General features: G+C 36.5%; 1 long non-coding RNA gene across 6 annotated transcripts in view; it reads left to right on the forward strand.

Moving 5' to 3' along the window:
- LOC121480730 overlaps positions 1-18,912 on the forward strand; it is a 134,806-nt gene that overhangs the window by 48,060 nt on the left and 67,834 nt on the right. The window lies entirely within an intron of this gene.

Here is an 18,912-nt window from a genome sequence, read left to right on the forward strand (position 1 = left end):
TGGTTTTCATCTTTGGCTGCACATTAGTGATACTTAAGAGTTTTAAAAATGCCAGTCTTATATCCAGATTTCTTAAATTAGAATTTCTGCAGGCAGGATAATAAATTATTTTTTTAAAAAGTGTTTCTAGGTGGGGGATCCCTGGGTGGCTCAGCAGTTTAGCGCCTGCCTTCGGCCGAGGCCTGATCCTGGAGTCCCGGGATCGAGTCCCACGTTGGGCTCCCTGTGTGGAGCCTGCTCCTCCCTCTGCCTGTGTCTCTGCCTCTCTCTCTCTCTCTCTCTCTGTCTCTCATGAATAAATAAATAAAAATCTTTAAAAGAAAAAAGTGTTTCTAGGTGATTCTGATATGTATTCAGGATTGAGAACGACTGAGCTAAGTGTTATGAGTATTAGTGTGACCAGCACTTCTAGCTTGGTCCTTTATTAACTCTCCTCCCATTTTCTCTAGCATTTGTGCAGATGGGTTCCATTCTCCACTTTCTCCCTTATACTTTGAGGCAGACCATCCTACTTAACCAGATCATGTTCATCTGTTGAGATTTCCTCAGTTTCTCTCCTGTATTCTCCATTGTACCTTTATTTCACAGATCCAGTTCTCTCCCCTTGTCTCAAAGGCAGACGTGTCCTTTTTTCCTCTCCTGAGACTTTCTCCTCCATTTCAAACTCTCCTACTTCCTTCAGAACTATCTTCCTTCAATGATCCTCTTGTATCTTGAATTTTCAGTTCAAGCCCTACAAACTTGAGTTGTCCCCTAGGTGCCAGGAGCTAGAGCTACAAAGGAAAATGAGATAATCGAGGAGTGCAGTCAAGAAGGAAAGATAAAAATACAGAATTATACTGTGGTGTGATTTGGACAACAAAGGAAATATGCAAAGAGCACAAATAGCTAAAAGGAAGGTGACTGCCACTTTTTCTGTATGTAATTCCTTCTATGCTGGAAAAAGTCAGTTTTGCCTGATTCTAAATGACAATTACTTTTCCTTGATTTTTAAATTAATTGTCCTTTTCTTCCATGTCTTTTCTCTCATTGCCAAGTTTCTTAAAAGGGTGACCTACATTCTATGTCTTTAGTTTCTTAACCTTCTTCTTCTAGCATCCATTTTTATTGCTAACGTGTTCTGGCTCACCAATAACCTGCTTTTCAATAAGCTGCGTTCTCAATAGTATCACACACATTGAAACTTTCATTTTGCTGACTTCTGTGACATTATGTTCCCTTCATTCTCCTCCTAACTTCTCTGAAAAGTCTTTGTCTATTTCTTAACCTTTTACCCATTAAATAGGTGCTCTTAAATCTTCTGATCTAAAACTTCTGTCTTGGGTGTCTGGATGCCTCAGTCAGTAGAACATACAACTTTTGATGTTGGAGTCATGAGTTTGAGCCCCAAGTTGGGTGTAGAGCTTATAAAAGAAAATCTTTTATTTTTTTTAAGATTTTATTTATTTATTCATGAGACACAGAGAGAGATAGAGACACAGGCAGAGGGAGAAGCAGGCTCCATGCAGGGAGCCTGATGTGGGACTCGATCCCAGGACCCCGGGATCATGACCTGAGCCGAAGGCAGATGCTCAACCACTGAGCCACCCAGGCATCCCACAAAAAAGAAGAAATCTTCAAAAAAATAAATAAAAAATAAAACTTCATTCTTTTTTCTGTGCATTCCTTTCCTTTCTGTTCATTCTAATCATCAAATGATTACTCTTATCTAGAAAAACGATCTAAAATTTGGCTTTCTAGTCCAATAAAATGTTAACACATTGGAGGTGGGAACAGTGTCTTATTTTTTTCAATCTCTAGAGCAAAGTATATTTAAAAACATCTAATAAGTTTTAGATCAATTCAGCTTGACAAACTCCCAAGATTCAGTTCTAATTATTTGGTGGTTATTTCTACCTGTTCTCAAAAATTTATTTTGACATACTTGGATCTTTTAATTTATTCTCCTAAATTAATCTGTTTACCTTTTAAACATATAGAGACTGAATGTTCACTAGGAACCGTATATACTAGCCACAAGGACTACATACATTGCTGAACAAAGATGATGTGCTCTCCTCTCTCATTAGGAGTACCGTCTAAGGGGGTTCCTGATTTATCATAATACTGTTAATCAGTTTTTAGATATCTAGGCCTAAGAGGTTAAAATAATGACTGATTTCTTCTCATGAATTTGATCCAGTCTTTAATTCTTTGCCTTTCCAATGGCTCTGTTATAAGAGGATCATTGTGATACTCTCTGAACTGCCTTTCAATGTCTTCTTGTTCTAAAAATATTCCTAGAACCCCACTCTGAGCACTTCATGTTTCTGTTTGAACACATTCAGTGGTTTTCATTTCACTTCTCTGCTCAAATACTTTCAATGGGTTCAGAACCCATGGGCCAATAGGCAGAGTCTTTTTCAGTTAGGCCCTGTCTCCCTCACCAGGTATTTCTTGTGCTGTTCCCTTTCAGTACCCAGTACACACCTGTTGCAGTCAGAAGTGGTTTCTTTGCTTCTCCCTGAGCATGTGTTTCACATTTTTCTTTGTTTGTTTGTTTGTTTTTTGTTTTGTTTTTACCTCTGGGCCCTTGCTCTTGCCTGTTCTGTGAGATGTGGCCTCCTCTCCTCTTCTTGTTTATTGGAACCCAAGCCACTCAGTTCAGCTCAAATACTTTCTTCTTTCTGTTCCCCTTTACCTCTTTACAACATAATCTCGTCCACTTGGAAATTGCTATAAGGGTTGCTGTTATCATGGTTTTTTTTCTTTTCCTGGAACTTTGTGGTCACCCCCTATTGCATCCAAAATATAATATCTATTTTTCTGGTAGCAGTGAGAATATATAAGATCAACAGCTCCAATTCAAGTTTTTTTTTACAGGACATGTCCTTTTATTGCTCAAGCTCACTAAATTATTTCATATTATTAGGTATTTCTATACTTTTTAATAAGAGGAATAAAGTGAAGAACGTACATTACTTGTGAATAAACTGATCACAATAACTCAATATATATGTTATTTTAATAACATGAATTTATAAAGTTAGAAAGAACTTTGAGCTTATAATGTTCCATGTTAGTAAGTTATTCATATTTTAGTTCACTTATTATTTCCATTAGAAATTAGTAGGTATTAAGAAGCCAGTATGTCCATTAAAGTGTTTAGAAATAAAGGAGTATGATATCTGCATTTTAGTCCCTTGTGTGTGTGCATGAGAATCATAAAGTAAATGTGGAAAAATGTTAATGATTACAAATACAGTGAAATATACATGAGAATTCTTTGTACTATTTTTGCAACTTTCTTGTAAGCTTGAAATTGTGTCATAATTAATTTTAAAATTAATCTGGGATATAAATATCTTTCTTCTGTAGTTCTTTGTGTTGAGGATAATGCCCAAATAAATTACCTTGATGTCAATAAATACAATTTTAAAATCTTATGATTTTTTTTTTCTGAAAGATTTTATTTATTTGAGAGAGAAAGAGCATGTGTAAGGACTCGGATGGGAGTGGCAGAGGGAGAGGGAGAAGCAGACTCCTCGCTGAGCAGGGAGGCCCCATGCAGGACTGATCACAGGACCATGGGATCATGATCTGAGCCAAAGGCAGATGCTTAACTAACTGAGCTACCCGAGCACTCCAAAAATCCTATAACTTTTAACCCTTAAAATTTCTTTAAAATTTTTTTAAAACTCAAATTCTAATTCAAAAGAGCAATAAAACACATTTCTTTTTTATTTAAAGATAACTTGAATAGTTATTCTATGTTTTATATCATAAATAAAGATTTTTCAGTAAATAGTGACCATCTACTTTGTGCTGGGCACTGTTCAAGGTGCTAAACACAATCTCTGCCTTTATGAAACTTAAATTCTGAGGGAGAAAAGTGCTGAAACAATAAATAAACACATGATGGTATATCTAAAGATGATAATATCTAAAGGGATAAATGAACCAAAACAAGAAGGATAGATGGTCAAGGTCAGTGATAGGGTTCATCTGAGCAGAGATACAGAGGAAGTAAGGTAGTGAGCCAAGAGAATAGCCAGTGAAGAGCTGTCCAGGTAGGGAAATATCAGATGTAAAGACCCTATGTGCTTACCACATTCAGGAACAGCATGGGGACTGGAATAGCAAGAAGAGAATGTGAAAAAAGGAAAATGATTAGGGATGAAGTGAGAGATGTAGTTAGACACAGATAATGTAAGGCTTTATGAGATATTGTAAGCTCATTGACTGTTATTCCAAGTTAGCTGGAAATGGATTGGACAGTTTTAAGCAGGAGATGAGATAATTTCACATATTTTTTTAAAAGAAAATTGTGGCTGTATTGTGTAGAACAGATTGTAAGTTGGGTAAGAATGGAAGTCAGTAGATGAATTCAGAGGCTATTGCTATAATCCAGTTGAGTTATGGTAGCTTGGAAACCAGGGTGCTAGCACTAGAGGTAGCATGAGGAGAGGTCAGAATTCGAGTCTATTCTGAAGGTAGAGTTGATAAGGTTTGTTAATAGACTGGATGCAGCATGTGAGATGAAAAGACCAATCAAGGATGATTCCAAGGTTTTTTTTACTGAAATGGGGAAAACTGTGCAAGGAAGAGGCTTTGGAGCAGGAAATCAGAATTTTATTTTTGGATATGTCATGCTTGAGGTAACTGTGAAATAGCCACATGGAGAAGTTGACCAGAACTTAGATATATGAGCGTAAAGTTTAGGGAAAAGAACTGGCTTAGAGAATCAGTTTGGGAGTAATTAGCATATAGATGGTAGATAAAGTTATGGAACTGGATGTAATCCCCTAAGAAGTGAGTGAAGAAAAACCAATGACTGAGGTTATGAAAACATGTGAACATCCAGGAGGTACTTTCAGAGAAGTTTTGGTGGGGTGGTGGAGTAAGAGCCTAGTGGGTTCAAAACGGAGAGTTAAAGGTGAAAAATTAAAAACAGTGAGTGGAGACAATGCTTTATGAGTTTCTCTGCATAGGGCAGCAGAGAATGGAGGAAGACCTGTAGGGAAGAGTGGGATCATGAGGGTTTTTTAAAACAATGGAGATATTACAAATATGTATATTGATAGAATGATCAAGTAGAGAGTGAATATTAATGCCGGTTGTGGAGGGATTGTAGAAGCTATGTCCTTGAGCCAAGAGGGAATGGAATCCACACACAAGTGAATAAGGGGGCCACAGCCATTTTTCCATGGTAACTGGAGAGAAGGCTGAGTGTATGGGCACAGAGGCATGTAGGCTGGTAGAAAGGTGGGGAGACCTTATGGAAGCTCTCTTCTGGTTTGGTCTGTCCCATCAGTGAACAGGCAGGAAGGGCATCCTCTGAGAGTGAGATGACTTAGGAAGTATTCCAGATTTGAGAGGAAAGGAAAAACCATGAAATAATCATCCAGAAGAGTGAGAAAGTAAATGTCTGAGGGAAATGTAATAGTTTTACTAAACCAAGGGCATGTGAGGTATGAATTTAATTGTCACCAGCACTGTTTTTTCCAGCCACTCTCAATTGTGTAAGGTGTCACAAAGTAGTAGGCTGAGTGATGTATGCTCTGTAAGTACTACAGACAACAAGAAGAATCAGGAAATTGAAGAGGTGCTCAGGGGTGTAATTATAATCATAAATCAGAGAGGGGCACCTGGGTGGCTCAGTTAGTTGAGTGTCTGACTCTTGATTTGGGCTTGGGTCATGATCTCAGGGTCCTGAGATTGAGCCCTATGTTGAGCTCTGTGCTCAGTTCAGACTTGAGGATTCTCTCTGGCCCTTTCCCTCATCCCCACCCGCCAATGCTCTTGCTTGTGCATGTGCTCTCTCTGTCTAAAATAAGTAAATAAATCTTTAAAAAAAAATCGTAGATCATGGAAGCTAAACTAGATCAAGTGTGAAGTGAGGAATGAAAGGGTGACAGACAATGGAAAAATCACATGGAGATATGATTCGTGGATTGTGGAGTTGTTGGCGTCAAGCTACCAAAGAGGGTAAGATAGAAAGTTAGGGAGTGCTAGGACTCCCTAGCTAGTGCTAGTCCTAGGTGCTAGGACTCTCAAAGTTGGACTTTGAGATTTTGAAGGTTGTGCAGTGATTGGTAATGCCTGAGGGCGTGATCACATGAGTAGGTGACTGAGACAAGGTGAGAAGACAAGATCATTCACATGGAAAGGACCATGGTACTGTGAGGTCAAAATGTTAGAAGGATCATTTGAATGGATATTTGAATCCTCAGTACTTGTGAGAGGGAGTAACCTACAGCAAGGAGGGACAGCAATGACATGGCTTGAAGCAAGAACTTAAAAGCTGGAGTGTTCTAGGGCGGAGGGAGAATGTACTGGAGTGGCTCACCTCATCTCTAGACTGGTATATGTGATTCAGCGTGGAAAGAAAATAGATACTACTTGCCAGGAAAAAGAGTTCTCAGGGAAAGTCAAATTTCGGTTAGAGTAGGAAGATGAAGGGAACTTAAAGAGATTAAGGATATGCTTTCTTACTCCCTCTCTTTCTAAACTGTTCAGTGTATTTTCTTTTGAGAGATTAACAGTTGCTCATTCTACCACAGACTTTTTAAAGAATGTTGCTGTCCATCATTGCTGCATTAACCTCAGATGAAATGTTTATGAAATAACCTATAGTTTCCTTATGAAGCATAGATTCTTGGCAATAGAAAGTTTAGTTGACTACTCTAATGAATCGTAATGTATGACATTGAATCAATCTAGAAAGCTTATGAAAGAATAATATTTTTTTGCAGATCATCAGATGTTCTGAGCATAATTATATGGATAGATAAAGAACAATATTACTTAAAATAAGACAGGAATAATAGGGTCATGTCTGATAAATAGTTTCCTCATCTAAAAGGAAAGTTTTTTCCTACCAAATGAGGATAAATATTTATAATTACGTGGACTGACTTTCAGAGGAGACATCTGAAAAATGATGACTTCATTTGGATTTTAATCTCAATTTCATATACATAACAACTGGATGGACCTCAAGGAAATTATTTTGAGTGAAAAGAGCCGATCTTGTATGATTCCATTTTTAAGACATTCTTGAAATAACGCAATTATAGAGATTGAGGGTTGGAGATTTGGGGGGAAGAGTGAGTGGTTAAAAAGGAATAATAAGAGGAAGTTTTGTGGTTATGAAATAGTTTTATATTTTGATTATGGTGGTAGTTATATAAAGCTACACATGTGATAAAATTGCGTAAAACCACACACATACTGGGACGCCTGAGTAGCTCAGCATTTGAGCATCTGCCTTTGGCCCAGGGTGTGATCCTGGTCCTGGGATCGAGTCCTACCTGGGGCTCCCTACGAGGAGCCTACTTCTCCCTCTGCCTGTGTCTCTGCTTCTCTCTCTCTGTGCTCTCATGAATAAATAAATCTTAAAAAAAACCACACACACACACACATACATGCACATACACAAATGAGTACATGTGTAACTGGTGACATCTGAATAAGTTCTGTGAAACGTGCTAATGTCAATTTCCTGATTTTGTTATTGTATAGTAGGTATGCAAGATGTCAATATTGGAGGAGGAAGAATGAAGGGTTTATGGCATTTCCCTGTATATTTATTTGCAACTTCAGCTGAATCTACAAAAATAAAAAGTTTACAAAAGTCCTGCTAAGTCTCTGAAGAAACACACAAACAAATAAAAATATCATAGGCATCAATGGATGCATAACATAGAAATGAATAGTGGGTTATGGGAGAATAGTATTCAGTTGAAAAGTAACACATCATGATCTCAGGGTCGTGAGGTAGAGCCCCAAGTCCAGCTCCGTGTGAGGCTCTATCCTCAGCACCTTCTGCTGGAGATTCTCTCCCTCTTCCTCTGTCTTCCCCTCTGCTCCTCCCCTGCTCGCACGCTCTCTCTCTAAAAAATAAGTAAATAAAATCTTAAAAAATAGATTTATCTTATTTATTCACTTTTGCTCTTGTATGTAAATCTTTTTGTATTTCTTATGTCTTAGCTCTGAATTTCCATAAGAGACAAGGCAAAATGAAAACAGTGGGCTGCATCACTATCATCGCCTACTAAAAGGAAGCATTAACAATTCTTCTTATAGACACAGTATAGTTTATGAAACCCATTTCCAAGGAAAGTTTTGTCAAGAATGTAGAAAAAAAAGCCAGATAATGATAAGCTAATAGGACAAACCTGTGCGAAGTGTTAAAAATAATTTCCTAGTCTGTTAAATGTTGGAAAGTCAATTGGAGTATCAGTTAATTGTTCATGTTAAACGAGGTATGAAAATAGAAAAGAGCATATCCTTAATCTCTTTAAGTTCCCTTCATCTTCCTACTCTAACCAAAATTTGACTTTCCCTGAGAACTCTATTTCCTGGCAAGTAGTATCTATTTTCTTTCCACGCTGAATCACATATACCAGTCTAGAGATGAGGTGAGCCACTCCAGTACATTCTCCCTCCACCCTAGAACATTCCAGCTTTTAAGTTCTTGCTTCAAGCCATGTCATTGCTGTCTCTCCTTGCTGTAGGTTACTCCCTCTCACAAGTACTGAGGATTCAAATATCCATTCAAATGATCCTTCTAACATTTTGACCTCACAGTACCATGGTCCTTTCCATGTGAATGATCTTGTCCTCTCACCCTGTCTCAGTCACCTACTCACGTATCAGAGGACTGATACATATTATGGGCAGGACAACACAAACCCAAGATGAATGTGGGCCCTGGAAGTGTCGTTTATTATATCTGCAATATTTATTATTTATTCTTACTTTTAAAAATAATTTTTATGCTTATTATTTTCTTTTTTTAAGATTTTTTTATTTATTCATGAGAGACACAGAGAGAGAGACAGAGACGCAGGCAATGGGAGGAGCAGACTCCATGCAGGGAGCCCGATATGGGACTTGATCCCAGGATTCTGGGATCACGCTCTGAGCCAAAGACAGAAGCTCAACTGCTGAACCACCCAGGCATCCCTATTTATTCTCACTTCAATTTATGGATCAAGGTATTATTCAAACTATGAAATATTTCATAAATGATTTCATGAAAAGATCCATCAAGCATTAAGACTATACATAGGACTATTAAATGACAGTAGGATTGTGGCTTCTATCTAAGGAATACTAACCTATGTCTGATATCTGGTAAATTAGATGAAAGGACTTTCCAGAAGCTCCTTTGCACAAGGACCCAAGAGCCTTTCTTGGATTAGTCATGGAAGAAAACTGGGAGTCATGCACAATGCATTTGATTAAGCAGGAAGGCCATGATTCTTGGTTCTGAGAAGGTGGAGGGAAGAGTGATTCTGAAATTGCCTGGTGTCTGTCATTTGGCTTGGTTCCTTGCCCCATCTCCACTATAAATAGATGCATGTGCCCTAAGCTGCTGCTAGCCCTTGTAGCACTGTTGTAAAAACTTGGAAAAGGAACCTCCTTTGGTCAGATGTAGCCCCAGGGGTACAAGGCTCATTGGCTCAGCAAGATAATGTAGCCTTTGTGGGAAGAAAAAGGCTCCTCATCCTCCAAGGAGAGGCAGCCCCTCACCAATAGCTTGGTCAGAAGTGTCTGCATTAATGTTCCCTACTGACTCTTTCATTTGGACACGAAATATATACTCTTATACAGTTCCCCATACAGGCCCTATTTGGGGAGGTAAAAAATCATACCTTAATAAGAACTAAGCTCATTTACTATAAAATATTGACCATATCAGCAGCAATGTACAGGGACCCTTAAATAGAACTTAACATAAGGGGAGAGTGACATTGTCTCCTACTTTAAAAACTTTAAAAAGAAAACTTCATTGCTTTGACAATTTAAGAGACTTCAGTGACTCAGTGCAGGCAAGGGATAGTGGTGCCCAGCAGACATGGCCAAATGCAGCAGAGGCACAGTGGCAAATTGTAGATGTCCGACAGACATGCTGGTGCCTGATCGGTACCTGTGGAAAATAGCAAGTTACACAACAGATTTGGTAGTATTTAGCAGGTGCCACCAAGCTAAGGCGCCTGGTGGTTTGTGCTACTTGCTCAGTAAGGCAGTGGTGAAGCTCAGCAGGAGGGACTTGCATGCATATCTGTGAAAAAGACCTGGGAACTTCCAGAAGCACTTGCTGGGGGCAGAGTGAGGTAGTACCATGTAGGTACTGGAGTTGAGGAAGGAAATATTAGTGAAATCTGGGTTTTTGCTACCTCTGTATGCCCATCTGTTCCCACAATCTGGTGGGAAGCCTGGAGTAACTCAGGTTACACAAATAAAACATTAGAGATACATGCCTTAATGCAGCTCATCCTTAATATTTTGCTTGAGATCAGACATTAGAGGATTTTTAGAAAAAAATATGTGGCCCAGTTTCATTCCTACAGGAATATTATATTTTTCTTTTCTGGGAAAGAAATTTTGATAGGCTTGGTATTTTTGTACAAGCCACATCCAAATAATCCTATAATTAATTCTTAATATAAGAAGGAATGATCCTCCACACCCCATAAATAACTTTAATAAAAGCAAGCTAGCTGAACAGGTGCAAATTGACAAGGAGCTGATGGTGGGGGTAGGGGGAGATCATTGCATAAGTGATGCATGAATAATAGGCTTTAGAATTTAACTGACTGGTCAAATTCATCGAAGAGGAAAATGACTTTTTGGGAGGTGAGAAAATCACTTAGAAAAGTTATTTTGGTATTTGGTTTAGTAATTAAGTTTGCAGAGAGATGGCATGATGCAGTACAAAGGCGGTGGCAGAGCTACACAGTCATCATCGTCTTTTTCTGTAAAAGAGGTAGGATAACAAGGAATTAGAGGCCAAAAATAACCATGCTTTTGAGTGGGCTGGCATTGATGCAGTGCAGGCGGGAGACAGCTTCATTCAGCCTCACTATTCTTGAATTTCTGTTGAATAGCTTCCCTCCTAGATCAAAGTCTCCATTTGTGATAGATTTTCCAGTCACCCTTATGCAATGAAAACACTTTCAGTCCGTATATTAAAGCATTTCATAAAAGCATATATAATAATACTCTTCCCAAGAAAAATCCTACTAAATATAGTTTTTTTTTCCCATCTCATTATATAAAACAGGAGTGGTATAGTTAAATGAACAGGAAATTGAAAGTTGTGAAAAATGATCCTCTCAATTGTTGACTTTGTCCCCTGTCTGATGGAATGTGCACTGGATGAGAGGAGTCTTCCTAACAGAGAGTGTCTCCAGTTATAAATTATTTAATGGTAGCCCTGTTCCGAAATAGCATTATTAAAAGAGAACCACCAATGCATTTGCTTTACATAATTAAAGCTTGCAAGGTGAGATAATAAGTGTCAGTAATTAAGCAAATTGGGACTTTTTCCTTGGAGGAGGAGAGCTTTTATCCTACTTTTTGAAACATGCTAATCCCACTTCCACTCTCCTCCACTTCAAAGGCTTGGGTCACTGCAATGACATTATCAGAGAGTTGCCTGCTGCTCTTTCTGCAAGCTCAGCTGGCTCTGTTGCTATATACCGCGCAGAGTCACTACATACCAACTTGAATTCTTCCTGTTTTCAGACAGGCCATTGTAATGCCTTTATAGGTATTTGTTAAGAGGCCAATTCTTAGATTTTCCTTTCCAAAATCATTTATCCTTGTCAGTAGAGTAACATGTATCTTCAGGGTGACAGACAACCAGGTGACTCCCTAAATGTGGGTAATTAAGGTAAAAGCCACAAGAGTTCATGCCCTAAAATATTTTATATTCATTTCCAAAGAGAGCTTTTGGAGAGAATTCATCACAAATATTTAAAGAAAAGTTCACCAGAGAAATTAGAGATGGTTGCAGTGATATATGTTGGTCTCTATTATGTTTATATGATATGATATTATGTATATATATATATAATATATATGTATTACCTGAAGCAAAACTTACAACATAGAGCCATAAGCTGCACATGGTCACCAGAATAACAGCTGACACTTACAGAGTAATCACTGTATATGCCAAATGTAGGCAAGATCATGGAATCCTCACCATTCCTGGGAAGGTAGTTTTATCCCTGTTTTTATAGAAAAGGAAACAGAAATTCGGCAAGATTAAATGGCTTGCCTAAAGTTTCATATCTAAATTTTTCTGACTTTTTAACCCATAGCCTTCTAACACAACAGCCTACCCAGAGAGCAAAACAAATGCAAATAACTTGCTTAGTGCTTTATAAAATGGTAAGCAAGCCATCATTTATTCAATAAATATTCTATTTATAATTGTATATTCTTTTTCACTCCAGAAAGGATGAGGAAGCTTATTAAAGCAAATATAGCCAACTGAACAGGCTATCGAAGAAAAAAAAAACACACTAGGTACAGAGAAAATAAAACGGCAAAACAGGTGAATCAAAAGAGATAAAGTTACTATAAAGTGTGTACAAAAGCTGTATTTCAAGTGTGGACCCAAAAAGTCACATAGTAAAAGGAATGTTCCTTGCCTTTTAGTCACAGTATTTGCAGTATACTAGTTTGCAGTATTTCAACATGTTCTTTTACTTTATAGTCAAATATCTAGTCAACCAACACATGAGTATGGAACTGGGGCTGATTTGCTACTTTGGTGAGCTACCCATTTTTATCTTTGTTGATTTGTCTTAAATTTATGGAGCCTATGCTTTTTATCAATATCATAAACACATTCAGTTTTCAGTTTTGAACTCATTTCTATAGAATGTGTACAAAATACAATAAATATTGTAATATTTTCAGATAATTCCAGAAAGACAGAGGTGTAGGCAGCCCACTGCCAGTGCTGCTGGCCAAGGGTAAACTGTTAGTTGGTAGGACATGACACAGAAAAACAGGTGGAAATAGACATTTGACTAGTGGCCCAAAACCAAACTAAACAAAACCCTCCTGTTAATTTAGCATATGAGAAGGGGTTAAAGAATGTCCCTAAAATAGTGTTTAAAGCAATAAGTTGTACAAGTTGTACAAAAGCCCAACCTCAAAGACTTATACACAGAAAGTCTCTTCATAGAGTCCTTCTGGCACAGTTGCTGAAAGTGGGTTGCAAATGTGTCCTATAGATTGTAGAAGAGAGAAAAAAAATCAGTTACAGGTTTTACCAGTGTCATGAAATTAGAAAAAAAAATCCATTGTCCAGGAATATATGGATCCTTAATCTCTCTCCCTTTAGAGAGTAAGAGGATGCCATTTTGGAAAGACATCTTCAATGGGTGTAATTGTTTCTTGCTCTCTAATAAAGTACAGAAATTCGTCAAATGACAAGATTGACTTCTAAGCCTACCTTAGAGTCTGGGAACAAGTGTGTATTGTAAGGTGTATTGAACACTTGTGTATCAGGTACAGATTTTTTATTTGTATTCAAGCTTAGCATAGTTCAAGAGAGAAATAACACACATGAGGAGGTGATGGTGCCACAATCAAGGAAAGATGGCATGGGGTTTTAATTTCAATCCTGATTACATATAGGTTATTATGAAGGGACTTCCAAGTGCCAGTTTGGTTTCTGAAGTAAGGGCACCCACAGTAAGGGAGTCCATTTTATTGTCATTATTGCTCTCTTGGGGGTCTTCAGATTTTCCATTATATTATTGTGACGCTTGTCAATTTTGATTTTTTTTTCAGTTGGAACAAGAAAAAATTAGAATTTTGGTAGTTTAGAGAACTTTAGCTAATACTCTTTTTACCTGAGTTTAGCAAACTCAGCAAATAATATGTGTTAAACTCATAGCCTACAGCCATGTGAATTTCAAGGGAAATTAAATCTGTTTCTGATTTAGTTATACATTACTCATTGAAATATTATTTGGTGGAAAATGCTTGATGTCCAGAAACCTTATGAGCCATTTTATCATCTTTTTATTTGATCCAGGAAGTTGATTTTCATGGATAGTAAATAAAGTTTATATCTGGAAAGATGAAACCATGAAGTCTATCAATATGGTTATTATAGTTTATGCCACCAATCTTTACAAACAGATTGATATGGCTTAAAATAAAAGCACTTTCAAAAGGGCAGTTAAAAATAAAGGTAAAAGTTGAGATAAAAAGGTGTAAAGAAGAGAAAAATATAGTTTATATGGGGAGAATTATAAAATATATTGAGTTTTTTCTGAGCTTCCTGACCGCCAAGGCAAAAGGCAAATCAAATGGATTTGCATAAAAGCAGTCTGACAAAAAAAAAAAAAAAAAAAAGCAGTCTGACACTTTACTTTCATCTTGTAAAGTACACACATGATGTTATGAGAGCAAAAAATAAGCAAAGAAGCCAGCAAACCTTGATTAGCAATAGTTCTCAAAATAAGTGAAAAACTTCAGTCTTCTTGCAAAGTATTTCTTAACAGGAATACCTCCCTCCCTGTCTTTTGAAATCATGGGATAAAATTGCTGCTGTTGTTGTTGTTTTTTTTTTTAATCATAAACAACTAAAAAATGAAAACTGCATAATTTAATAGTTACTTGGAAATTTTCATTAAATATTTAATTTTTATACAGGTACCCATTCCTTTTAAAACTTAAACTTCCTTGCAATCTTTTTTGCCTTTTAAAAATGTTTTTGTTACTTGTCTTCCTTTGACATTAGTTCTACTACTATTATGTGATTTCAAAATTAAAAGAAACATTTATTTTGTTTTTAATTACTAATCACAAAAGCAATACACCCCTGCTATGAAAAGACAAGAATGCCTATGTAGAATGAAGATAACATGCAAACAAAGATCTCATTATTATACCTGTTTACATAACCATTAATAGCACCTTCATATCTTTCTTAACCTTTGAGTGTGCCTGTATATTTTGTAGTATAAAGTGTTACTGTGTTTTACTTGGTAAAACTTACAGAACTTGAATTTGAAATATTGAGACAAAAAACTGCAGAGATGCACTAATTTCACTGGATTAAATACTGGTAGATTTTATTTGGCATGTGATGTTCAGGAGCAACAGCACAAGGAATTTGATAAATTCTGAACTCATATATTGGCAAGGAAAAATGCAGAAGTAATTTGGATAACTTGTCAATGGAGAAGAAACCCTTTTTGAAATGAAAAACATGAAATCATTGGGTTAACCTACTCTGAGTTTTTCCTCAGCCCTCTCTGGTCTTCCCTGATCTTTGTGTCTCTAGCCCTCCTCTTTTCTTTGTGTTCCCTTCCCTCTTCCCTACTTTAGATTTTTCTGTATCATTATAGCCTTCTAACTTCCTATATTATTTATTTATATATTTGATTATCTATTTTTTCCACCAACAGAATGTAAATCCATGAGGACTGCTGTATTTTTATGTTTTGTTCATGGATGTGCCTACATAGAACAAGGCCCAAATGAATAATTTTAAAATATGATCATTTCAGTATTGACCTCCTTATATTTGACATAATTGAAACGGACTCACTTGTTGAAGAAAACTCCCTACTCTCAGGAGCAGCAAATTCATGGCATTCATGCCGCTACTTACCCATCCTATCTTACAGCAGATTTCACAACAATTCTTTTGATGCTAATCAATCACAGCATTCTTTCCTATTGAACTTGGGCACAGCTACATAATCCTGGTTAAAAAAGTATCCCAGGCAAACATCACCAGTTGAAAAGAGTTTGAACCCATTTGCTATCTGGTTCTAGGAGGTGGTTGTTATACTTCAGGGTTATCTTAGCTATAATTGTAGGGATTTTTAATTACTAATACATTCTTGTGTTCGTCAATTTGTTAATACATTCACTGAACTTTTAGTGAATTGAGTACCCATTTACTTTTATAACTTACCTAAACATTCAGGATACAAATGTCAATAGGACATGATTTTTACCTTCAAGATTAAGGGAATGGAAGACATTAGAGATAGTTTCATTCATCTATTTATTCATACATTAAAAATACTTTTTTAGTGCCAACCATGTGTCAGGCATTGTTCTACACTCTGGGGATAGAGATAGGTTGCGATGCAAACAAATAATTATGCTATATTATATATATGATAATAGATACGAGGTGCTATAGGCTATATATTGGTGGGTGTTTGTGGGTGGGCAAAGTGAGAAAAGATTAATGGAAGAGGTGATAACTGATCAAAGTCTTAGATAATATAAAATAATTTTTCTAAATAGGAACTTTCGTAACAGTTTCGAGAGGTGATGATTATAATAACCACAATTTCATTTATTTAGTTTTTACAATAAATGGTTGTTAATGTCGGCACTCCATGTTGCCTCATTTAATTCATACTTCCTATATATTCTATTTTATGTATGATATAGTCAAACCCATCTAGGATGTGACAGAAAAGATTGAAACCTATGTCTGAACTCTTATTCACTATACCATTCCATATGATTGGGAGGAAGAGTAACTAAGAAGAAATACCAGGAGACAAAACTGGAAAAGTTCTTAAAAGTTCTTGTGTGTCGGGCAGCCCGGGTGGCTCAGCAGGTTTAGCGCCTGCCTTCAGCCCAGGGCGTGATCCTGGAGTCCCGGGATTGAGTCCCACATCGGGCTCCCGAGCATGGAGCCTGCTTCTTCCTCTGCCTGTGTCTCTGCCTCTCTCTCTCTCTCTCCGTGTCTCTCATGAGTAAATAAATAAAATCTTAAATAAAAAAGGTTCTTGTGTGTCTGGATAATAATCGTGGAATTTTATCCTGTAGGCAATGGGGAGTTATTAAACATTTAACCCAATACTTCATATAAACCCAAGGGACAGTCTAAGGAAACCAAGAAGAAAAATATTCAAGTGCTTGCCACATACCAAATAATTCACATTCTTAACTTATTTTAATTCACAAAACAATCCTCTTAAAAGGTATTTTGTGGAAGATAAACTTGAGACTTGCAAAGGTTAAGTAAATTGTCCCATGGTCACATAGTTACTTCTGCTATAGAAGTAATAGCCATAGGATTCAGACGAGAGCCTTGATTCTAAAGCATCTGCCCTTTAAGGCATGCTTGAATTCTTCCTAAGAACATCCAACTGTTATAGGTGGAAAAGTAAGCAAGAGTAGGTAAATGTTTGCTCTTTGGACATTTTTGCTGAATTATAGTTCAAATGAACCTCATCAATTGTCATCAAATGACTACCATTAAGTACACTTATACAAGCTATGGGTTAAGTCTTTAATATGTATTTTTTAACTATAAAAATATTTTCCCCCAATATATTTTACTTATCACTTTTAAATTCACTTTTTTGTTGTTGTACCACCAGGCATTATTGATTAACTATTACTACTGTTGTAACAGTGTTTGCCTACACAATGAATGTTATGAGATGAGTTGATTTTTTCTCTCACAGGTTGGAGGAAGACAATAGGAAAGGATAATCTATGTCTTTTTGAAGATAGAAAGAAAAGTCCAATTTATTTGTTGCTGGAATCTCTCTTTGCCACCTATGTGATTACTGACAAAGGAATTTAACTGTTGTTTTTTGAAAAGTTCAAAAAGGAGTATTTCTAGTATTTTTGGGGTGTAGTTCTGAGCAGTTTCAAGGTCTGTCCCTGAAAAGTCTGAGCTTTGTCCCTTTTCAGCAAGTCCACCTCTATGTGCCCAGGGCTCACTCATCAAATGGTAAAATTCAGATCATTGCTTGAATTACTCCATCGTTTTCTTCTTCCTTAGTTTCAGTTTCCTTGTTAATTTAAGGGGGCATAACTCTAGTCTGGGCTCTAGATACTTGATGTTTAATCTCCTCTTTTCATTTTAGGATATAGATGTGGTCTGCTAAATAAATCTATAGATTAATGGTTTTCACTAGATTTAGAATTTAAAGGAAGATATTCTTTCTTCATTCTCTTAAGTTCCAGGTTTTATTTACAAGTAGAGAAAAAGATATGTAAATATAGTTAGAAAAAGATATATTAAGAGTTCTTTTTGATATAATGTTTCTTGAGAAGTATTACCATGAAGTCTAAAAAATCTAAAAACAGTAAATTTTTATTTCCCTGATTTAATAATCATTGTTTATTCTATTCATAGAGGAGAATAAATTAAGTCTTTGTGTGTTAAGTTTCAAATATACTTTGAAGACCAAAATGTATAATATTACATTTTTTTCAGGAAGGTAACTTGAAGGTAGTTAAAAAAACCAACTTGAAAATATTTGCTTATGCAGCTAGGCTTTTGAAAGTTATTTTTAAAGACTGAGGAATTAAGCACCTGTCGTTTTTGCCAGCTGGTGTAGATGTTAAAAATTACTGTCACTCTTCCGCCCGCTACTCTATTTTGCACCTGCTACTACTTGAGTTATGGACATTTCACACGTGGTAATTTAATAAGGTTAAGTCCCAGGATAGTGTACAAGATGTTATTCCACTAGGAGTTAAAGCAGTTTTATAAGGTCTTGAGGGAAAAGCATTAAAGCTGAAGCTTGAGACTAAAAAGTTAGTACCTTGTAGATATCACATTTTTCTAATTGAAAAATGTTAAAGAAATGTAGATGATGGAAAATTTAGTTACACAATCTAAGACAAAAATGAGCCTTCTATGATTGGACTATTTATACCCGTCAACTTCTCTACATGGCGATATTTGTCATTTTTAAAAAACATTTTTTATTGCCTGATGTGACAACCAAATATAAATATATATTGAAACCTAATGCTGTTCAATACAGTATTCATGAGCCATGTACAGCTACTGAAATCATTTAAAAATTTAATTTCACAGTCACACTAGCCACATTTCAAGTGCTCAGTAGCCACATGTGGCTAGTGGTTACCAAATAGGACAATGTACATAAACATTTCTGGTTTTGCTGGAAGTTCTGTTGGACAGTGCCATGCGAAATTTCTAAATCCTGACCTTAGGCAAAGATAGTCTTATGGATCTTGAGGCCATGGTGAGTTTTCCTTAAAAGAGGGATTGTAATGTCTCAACATCATCTTGGTTACAAAGGCATAGGTCAAATTTGAAGCTGTTCGGCTACTGGAATCTGAGCAATCTTCACTAAAGATGGAAGAAGC

Source organism: Vulpes lagopus, chromosome 22, assembly GCF_018345385.1.
Source record: "Vulpes lagopus strain Blue_001 chromosome 22, ASM1834538v1, whole genome shotgun sequence".
Taxonomy (NCBI): domain Eukaryota; kingdom Metazoa; phylum Chordata; class Mammalia; order Carnivora; family Canidae; genus Vulpes; species Vulpes lagopus.